A 9,445-nucleotide genomic window follows, 5' to 3' on the forward strand; every position below is an offset into this window, starting at 1 on the left:
TAGATTCAAGAAAACACGATAATCTGGCAAAGTGAGTTTTTTTGGGTTACTTAAGGACCGGGTGTATGTTTTTCGATAAGCTCTGGTCCATTCGATAAGAAATTCAAGCATTGGAACCATCTGTTAATAGCAGATGAAAAATGCCGTAAAAACCTTACTTTGCGAAGCAGAAAATGGAAGTCTTTTACGAGACATCGATATCCATATATGTATACAACTACAGCCTTAGTTATAATAATGGGGTACCCCTTAAAATAGTATGTAACTATTTACAAGTGCATAGCCTGACCGTAATATTAATTTTATATTAAACATATATTAATTTTAAAATTTTGCTTATTGCCATTGCACTGTTAACACTACTAAGACTAAGTTTGCTTTTTTACAGTTGCACTGTTAAAACTATCGATATATCTATAATACAATTATATTTTATTGTATTATAATTAGAAGCGCATATATTATCTATATAAAAATAATGCAAAAAAATGACCTTAGCGTTATTCGAAACAATGAATTGTAAGGATGTTAACGCTGCATTTTTATTAAAATAAAAATATGTAACTTAACAAACATATTTAAATGCAATTAATTATAATTTACAATGACTAATTGTTATTCTTGGAGTAGGTACATCGTGCATTAATTGCGCTTTATTTTTTCATTACGAAATCTCCTCCGGAACGCTTCAAAGTAAATATACGTGTTTTATTGTGCTATTGTTAAATTTTGCTAATTAATTTGGATGAAAATCATTAAAAATAATTATTACTGACGTGCACAAAAATTATTGCGCGTTACAAAACGGGTCTTTTATAATTCCGATGGCGATGCGTGTACAGAGCGGATCTAACGACCAAAAAAAGGTTAAAAGATAAATCAATAAGTGAAGAGGTTTCCGATAGGTCATTTTTTCCTAATAGAAACAAGTTTGGCGAACAAAAGAAGAAATTAAGGCGATTCGGATATTGCCGCGGGCTCCGAGCTACAATCGCTTTATATCTGTGTATGTATAAAAAAAACTTAATCCCATTAATAAACATACCGATTCAGGTGTGCTCAAAGGCGATATGCATTGAAGAAAATTAATAATGTGCTTTAATAATTTTCCAACCATGTGGAATGAATGCAATGTTCATACTATGTATATACATATGCATATAGAAAATTGAAAAGGGCACAGAAATATATACGATAGAAAGTTTTTAATGTCGGATTAAAAATAGCCATGTAATGTATATTTACATACACACACGCACAGAAAGAAGCATAATTTTATTTATTTCTTTATAAAAAGCTTAAATAACTTATAAACGTATGTATTAATAGGTAAAAATATATCAATATATTTAAGTATCGCTAAGTGCCACGTTGTCACATTTTCCAGATTCCTTTGCCGAGCAGAATTCTCTTACAGTTTAGGCGGTTTAAGTGCTTTAAGCGGAAATACTTCCGCTGATGACTTGGGAGTAGGTCATTCGAACCGGGTACCCGGTTACCCGCCATGTTTTTCATGGAACCGAAAACCGGGTAATTTTCGACGGGTATCCAGTTAATTTCATTTAAATATTTTTTTCAGTAGTTATGAAAAAATACGGGAATTTGATTGGGACCGAATTTCAACTATGTTATAATCATGCCATTCATTTATCAATAATGGATGTTTTTTACAAAAATAAAATTTTAAGTAATATCGATGTGTTACCATTGAGTGATACTATCACTGACTGTGATAGCGTAAGCGAGTCTGATGAAAATGAAGATACCATTAGTTTTAATGAAGATAATTCTGATTATGATAATTGTCAACAAAGGGATTGTCATGTTGAACTAAAAAATATTAAATCCATCGTAATTTTTTTTAAGTATTCAAGTGTACGAAATGCGATTTTGCAGAAATATGTTTTCGAACAAGAGAAAAAAGAATTATCCTTGATTTTAGACTGTAAAACGCGATGGAACTCTTTAACTCCAATGGTGGAAAGATTTTTGAAAATTTAAGAATGTTTGAGAAAGGCATTAATCGATTTAAATCACCCAAATTACAGCTGGTGTTCCTCAAGGAAGTATACTTGGCCCGTTTCTCTTTATTCTATATACTAATGATATTCCAATGTTAAAAAATACTAAGCTCTCAATGTACGCTGACGACACCGCATTCCTTACTAGTTCTTATGGGCTTAAATCTATTGCAGTCAAACTTTAAAAATCCCTTGAAAACTTAAAAAAATATTTTATGAAACGGAGAATTAAAATTAATCAAGACAAAACAGAAGCTATAATATTCACTAAACGTAGATAACCCTTGCCTGCACCCATTAAAAGTGAACAAGGGCATAACATTGAATGGAGAGCGAGCGTTAAATACCTGGGTATACACCTGGACTCCAGACTAAAATTCAATAAACATATAACTGAACTCCGGTCAAAAGGGCTCGGCGCCATTGCGGCTCTAAAATCAATATTTAATAGAAAAAGTGCGCTTACAATAAAAAATAAAATTCTAGTCTATAGACAATTAATCAGACCTGTTTTAACTTACGCTTGTTCAGTGTGGAGTAACGCGAGTAATAGTAATTTTAATAAACTTCAAGTTATCCAAAATAAAGCCATAAAAATAATTTATAATACACCGTTTTATACTAACCTTAAAAAACTCCACACCAAACATTTAATTCCTACCATTAAAGAATACTGTTATCATCAAACCGAAAAATACTATAAAAAAATCTCGCGAGACCACGCAAACCCAATAATTTCAAGGATCGGTGATTACGACAAAGCAAAACTTAAATTTAAATACAAACATAAAATGCCTAAGCACATATTGCTTTGATGCAGTTAAGCTCATCGCAGTGTCATCAGTTTCAGGTCTACAGGGCTAGGTTTATTTACCTTTGTATGTGTTTTATTTTGTATAATATATTATGTATTTTGTATAATTTGTTTTTCTCATCTGCTTCATTCTTTTCCAAATTTTTTTTTTTTTTTTAGATTTTTTAAATTTGTAAAAGGTTTTATGTATTTTTCCTTTAATTTAGTATACTCTCGTATAATTTAATATTCTTTTTATGTTATTGTATAAATTAACAATTTGTAAACAATGTAAATGGTTATGAACCAGTATTGTGCATTTAATATATCTGTATGCTATTTTACCTATGTCTATTTAAGAAATAAACTTTTATAAAAAAAAAAAAAAATCACCCAAATCTGAATAATGATATAAACTTTTTGTTAATTGAAGATTTAATACATGTTTTAAAGTCTATAGAGCTTGGTGTAAAGGAATTAAGCAAAACAGTTACAAATATTTTAGACTCGGAAGGTATTTTAATTTTTATGTTAGAAGAACTTAAAAAATTCAGACATCTACAAGTTTAGAGTTATATACCGTTTTAAAAACAAGAATTTTAGAACGAAAAAACAAAAATCTTGTTTAAATATTTACAAGCATCGAAACTCCCAAAAACAGTTTTCGATTCAATCTAGATCTATAGTAATTGCATATGCTGATAGCATAATAAAAAGGCTATATCCACAAATACCGCAAGATACAGATGACAATAGAAATGTAGAAAATGATAGTATAATAGAAAATGTAGAAAACGGTGGTAATGAGTCTTTAATTTAACAACTAAAAAATAGCATTACTTCGATAAAGACTGTTGCCAGTCTCGATGTAATCAATTTTTAAATACATTTTTAAAATTTAGAATCCACTGGTAAAAGAAGTCCAGTTTTGGTAAATCTGTTTAATTCTTTATTGTATATACGGCCCACTTCAACCGAAAGTAAACGTGTATTTTCCATGGCCAACAATTTTTGTTCAAAAATTAGAAGTTCAATGAAATATAACAAATTAGATTCGTTAGTGTTTTTAGAATACTACTTTTTACAAAAAGAACATCACTAAAATATACTTTGTTTCTCTACCTACATATGATACATATAATAAATACAATCATATAATTTCTTTTATAATTGTAATAAAATATATTTGCCATGTTTTTTTCATGTGCAATTTGTAATATTATTATTGCCAAATATGTGTTAAAATGAATATTTCGGTTTTGTACTGTTACACATGTATGTAGTATGTAAGTATATGTATATATGTTCATACCGATGGAATGTAAAAATATTTCGATTGAGTAAAGTATTAATAATTACATAATATATTGATTTTATTTCAATTCCCTATTTTAAAAAAAAAAATATATTAATTAATAAAGTAAAATTTAATTTAATTTAATTTATTAAAAAATTAAAATATAATAAAAAAGTAGTTTATTTAATAGCTTACAAAAATTACCCGGAACCGAACAGGGTACCCGGTTCTTCTTCGAAAAATACCCGTAGGACCGGGTAATGAATTAGGCCGGGTATATGGATGCCCTACTTGGGAATGTATCGAGATTTTGTATACACATCGCCAAATTTTGCGATAAGGTGTCGAGGATACTCGGCTTCCTTATGCGAAGCATTTATTATCGATTCGCATTCTGTACGATATGTTAGTACGTAGTGTCCTTGAATCTCCATTGTCTGGAATTCAAATGAAGCAAAATACTCTTTTTTGAGAAAATGGAATTGAGAAAATGGATTCTAAGATATCTTTAAAAGAAATACGTATTTCTTGTAAATATATCTTTTGTATTTATCTTTAGTTTATGTTTATTTATGATTTTTTTAGTTCTGAATGGATAAATTAATTACAGTGAAATTATTCGTGTTATAAAAATATTTTTTAGACAACAATTTCATATTAAAAGAGTAATCATGCATTGTCATATTGTTGAGAAATATACTTTGTATTTTTTTAATAAATTATTTATGATAATATATAGGATGAAAGCTCAAATAAATATAAATATTTATGGCTCAGGGTGCAAAATATGTCATACTTGCATGTTTTAATATTTTGTAGAAATGCTAATTTCGCAAGAATCTAGTTCCTTAATAATTTCAAGTATCATAAGCTTGGAAGCACCTGCCTCAAAAGAAGAACACAGTTCGTCAGGCGTACCGTCGCTGACACTTTGATAATACCTTTATGACGGGACGTCAGTGCTGAACGAAGGTGCTGTAATAAGACCCGGCTAGAAGACAGGGTCGAATCGGACGCTGAGCACCTCCGACAAAATAATTATGATATACAATTACAACCAAGGTCATTTTGGGTCATGTGAATATCATTGATACAGTTAAGCTGTAAGCTTTTCTAAATACCAAATATTATATTTTAGATTGTTTATAATGTATTTATTATCAACTGCTGATTATACTGTTTATATTGAATCATATCTTCAATGGCGCAATTGAATGTTATCTTATTTTTTTCTGAATCAGCCTCGCATTCACAAGAATCACTCGTGGGCTTATTATGTGACTCATTCAAGATACAAAATCGATACATGCGTCAAGTGCGATTCCGTATAGTACTTTTAACGAGCGACATTCCTGGAATACCTGGCATGTACACATCCGACTCATGAGAATTAAGTATAAATTTCTTGAAATTTTCGGGTGCAGGCTGTGAGTCACTGATCTTATACACCAGAACTGGTTATCGTATTATAGACACCATTTTCGCCATTTACTATTCGGATCGAAAGTCGGGTGTTGTTCACCTCTGACCCAGCATTTTACGAATTTGATGCAAACAGATCATCCGAAATGTGAGACTGGTTTTCTGGGCGCTTTTTAACGACCATGTTTTCGTGACCTCGAACAACGAGCAATACCGATGACATTAAAAAAACAAATTTTACAAACTAATGTGGTACCCGCGCGTGTATGGGTGTGATATTTTAGAAGACAATATTCCACAATGGCACACTGTGAGACGATAACATCGCAATAATTTTTATCTCAGTGTTTTTAGTATGCCGTTTACCTTGAGACATTATTGTACAATTTGGATAAATTGATCGTTACGAGCGGACGTTTAGCGAAAAGTCACGCGTGAGTGTATGTATGTATTATGTATAATGAATTTTAATTACACACAAGCTTATTTTATCTATTATTTGCAGGTGCGCTAAAAACTTGACTGTAATCGATTTTTTTCACAAATTTATTGATATTGATTCCCAGAATATTTACAATAAATTGAAAATATATTATAATATAAAATACTTCTTACATACATAAATATAAAAAACTGTTGCACCTAATTCGTTTCTCAAAAAAACTAGCATGCTAAAGCAATTGAGTCACCACCCTCTTAATATATAAAGAAAATTATTCATTGCAATGATTAAGGATATATTAACTACAAATCAATCAAAAAGCGAGCTTGAAATATGATGAGCTATTTAAAAAATACATTTTTTAATTTTTGTATTATTTTATGTTTGACTTGCAAAATATTTACTATAGGTTTGTAATATGAGATAAACTAAGATTAGCACCATTAACAATACATTAGAATATTGTAGTGTGTTATGATATATTATGTTGTAATATGATACGGTGAGTCATAAGTTCTACGATTGATACAAAACAAACTATTTTGATATAATTAAGCAAATATATTTTATTTAAACATCTATTAAAAATTATATAAAATGTATACTAAGTAAAGTTAACCAGCAACATAACAAAATCTTAAGGTTTATTTTTATATTTTATATTATACATATGTATATGTTATTACCTATTGCATATTTTATATCGAGTTATTGGATTCGGCAAAAAGTGGCTATATCAAATATAGATTAATTCATTCAGTGATTATTGTGGAAATGAAAATTGCGCACAGCTAAAATTTCTCACAACAAAAATTCAATGTACACAAACATGTATATTTAAGAATACGTAAATATACAGCCTTGGACATAATAATGGGGCACCCCTTAAAATGGTGTGTAGCTCTTTACAAGTGCATAGTCTGATCGAAATATTTTAGCAGTTTATTGCTCACTTGAGTTTTAAAAAAAATATTAAGGGTTTAAATTATCCAGTCTCGCTTTTGCGTGATTTCGGCCTTTATTTGTCGTAATAATTTATTTTGAAAATTATACAAACATAAAAAAAATGTCAAAAATACAGAGAATTTAATTTTATTAAATTCGTATATTGCATATTATTGACTGATATATAAAATATAATAAAAAAATTTGAAGCAATAATTTTTAAAAATATTCATACTTTTTTCACATTTTTTAAAGTTTTTGGGACCCCTGGTGTAGTACACGTACGACGAAGAATCAGAGAATAATATCTTACTGATTGCGTACTACCCAAAGTCAAATACGATGGCGGAAGCGTTATGTTCTGGTGTTGCATGGCAGCAGCAGGGGTGGTCTGTACACTTGCGAGGTTAGTATGAATAGTGACATATATATTTCAATATTGAAATTCACTTTAATGAATTCTTACCGGAAAATATTGCTTCCAGCAAGAAAACGCTCCATGCCATACTTTGCTAAAAACAGGGGTAAATTTGCGTCAAGGAGTTTGACGCTTTTAAGATGGCCTACACAGTCACCAGACCTAAATCCAATAGAGCATATAAAGAAAAGGTTGTCCAGCACAATTGCAAAGCCAGAATTTGGTTGCGCTACTCTTTGTTTGGATAGGATGCGCCGACAACTAGACAATAAATTATTCCCTGCGCATAATTAAACTGTTCTTCTATCGATTATCGACATGGCCATCTTGACAGTTTCTATTATAAAGCGTTAACACACATACATTTCGTGAGTGTGTTAACATGTTTTTTAACATCCTTATCTACGATTAGTAAAAATTTGACATTTGGTCACATGAGGCAGAGATGCGGTGAGAAACTCAGACGCGAAAAACATCAGCAGATCGTCCAGACAGTATCTCGAGAACGCATCACGATAGTTTCAGCCGCAATATCGAAATCACAGTTGACAATAATACAACTCGACACTCCAGGAAAGACTTTTTGACTTTTAGGATCTGCCATTTTAATTCCACTGCCCGGTACGAGCTTTTCCACAAGCACACAGCTTTTCCCTCATAATCCGAAATATCTATCATATACGAGAACATCCTTTGATAAAATCCAACCTTTGATTTTTAGCTAATTCTTATTTTTTTCTAACAAAACATAGTTAGTCAAATAATGTTATTATACGTTAATCATAGTAAATTCATGTTATTGCCATTAACATACATAAAATATAATGTAAATTTTGTCAAAATACAATTGGTGGTAACAAAGTTATAAGTAATGTCTAACATTAGGCGTTACTACGATTTAAACCACAGATTTATGATATCTAACTTCACACATCAAATTACCTGATAACAGTAGTATACTAGATATATTATGGTACTGAATGTATGGCAATTTTTATTTTATGTTTATATGCCCAATTTATTATATATTTGATTTAAAATATGATCATTTTTTATCTAAAGTATTTTATAATGCGATTTATAAAATGTAATGAAATCCTCGCGTGTTTTGCACATTTTTTCACATATACATAAAAAAATCGTACATGTTTTCAAATCGTATATAATAATTAGCATATTTTATAGATGTACATCTAAATTTATTGTGTGCCCGTTGAATATGTCATTGGTCAGCCGGTCAGCCAAATGTGGTCATCCGATCGCCCGCGTGTATTTACGTGAACATTACTCAGTGAAGTCACGCCCACGCCGCATTTTTCTACAAAAGCACAAAGCGCGTAATGGCTCATTGTAAATTATGCTTAGAAAGTCGCCCATCTTGGACGCCATATTATATATATATATATATATATACAAAAAAAAAACAATAATCGTATATGCGTGTATTGGATCAAATTCAGCGGAGAGGTCCATTTATGGGATCGCACAGCATCCACAGCAATAATAATTGTGTGTGTACCACTCGGTAGATGCGCTCTGGAGATAAGAGCGACAGAAAACAAAATTGATTATACGTCACGAGACGACCAAATGATGTCATCTGCATGTGGGCAATAATATAATACTTTTTGGTCTATCGAACAATAATAATCGAGATGATATAGGACCATGTATATATATATATATATATAAAATCTTGTTCTACAATGCATACTATGTAAGATGCTGCGGACGATATTGAAACCTGTAATTATTGATTGCTCAAGATATAAATTAAAATGTGTGTTTATGTTTATGTATCATACGCTAGCTGTAACGTCAATAATAGCAACTACCATCGTTATTTATTAATTCATTTATATATTTTACTTAGGTAAATTTTTATATAAAAATATCATTGATTAAATTAAACAATATATTACCTAACTTTTTTAACACATAAAATCTAAGGGAGGTAAAGAACATGTGGATGATAATTATTTAGGCAACGAAGACTACTAAAATATAACTAATTTAAAAAATATCCTTATTTAATCAAACATAAGTGTATTGTAGATACCATTAAGATATAAAATAAAAGTAAAAAATAATTTATAAAAAACATGGA

The 9,445-nt window shown here is 30.1% G+C and overlaps 1 pseudogene; it reads left to right on the forward strand.

The window, feature by feature from the left end:
• The first annotated feature begins 1,584 nt into the window (after positions 1 to 1,584).
• Positions 1,585 to 3,916, forward strand: LOC148226495 (uncharacterized; annotated as a pseudogene).
• Positions 3,917 to 9,445: the final 5,529 nt, after the last annotated feature.

Source organism: Plectrocnemia conspersa, unplaced genomic scaffold (assembly GCF_051122295.1).
Source record: "Plectrocnemia conspersa isolate PC_06_02 unplaced genomic scaffold, ASM5112229v1 ptg000014l, whole genome shotgun sequence".
Lineage (NCBI taxonomy): Eukaryota > Metazoa > Arthropoda > Insecta > Trichoptera > Polycentropodidae > Plectrocnemia > Plectrocnemia conspersa.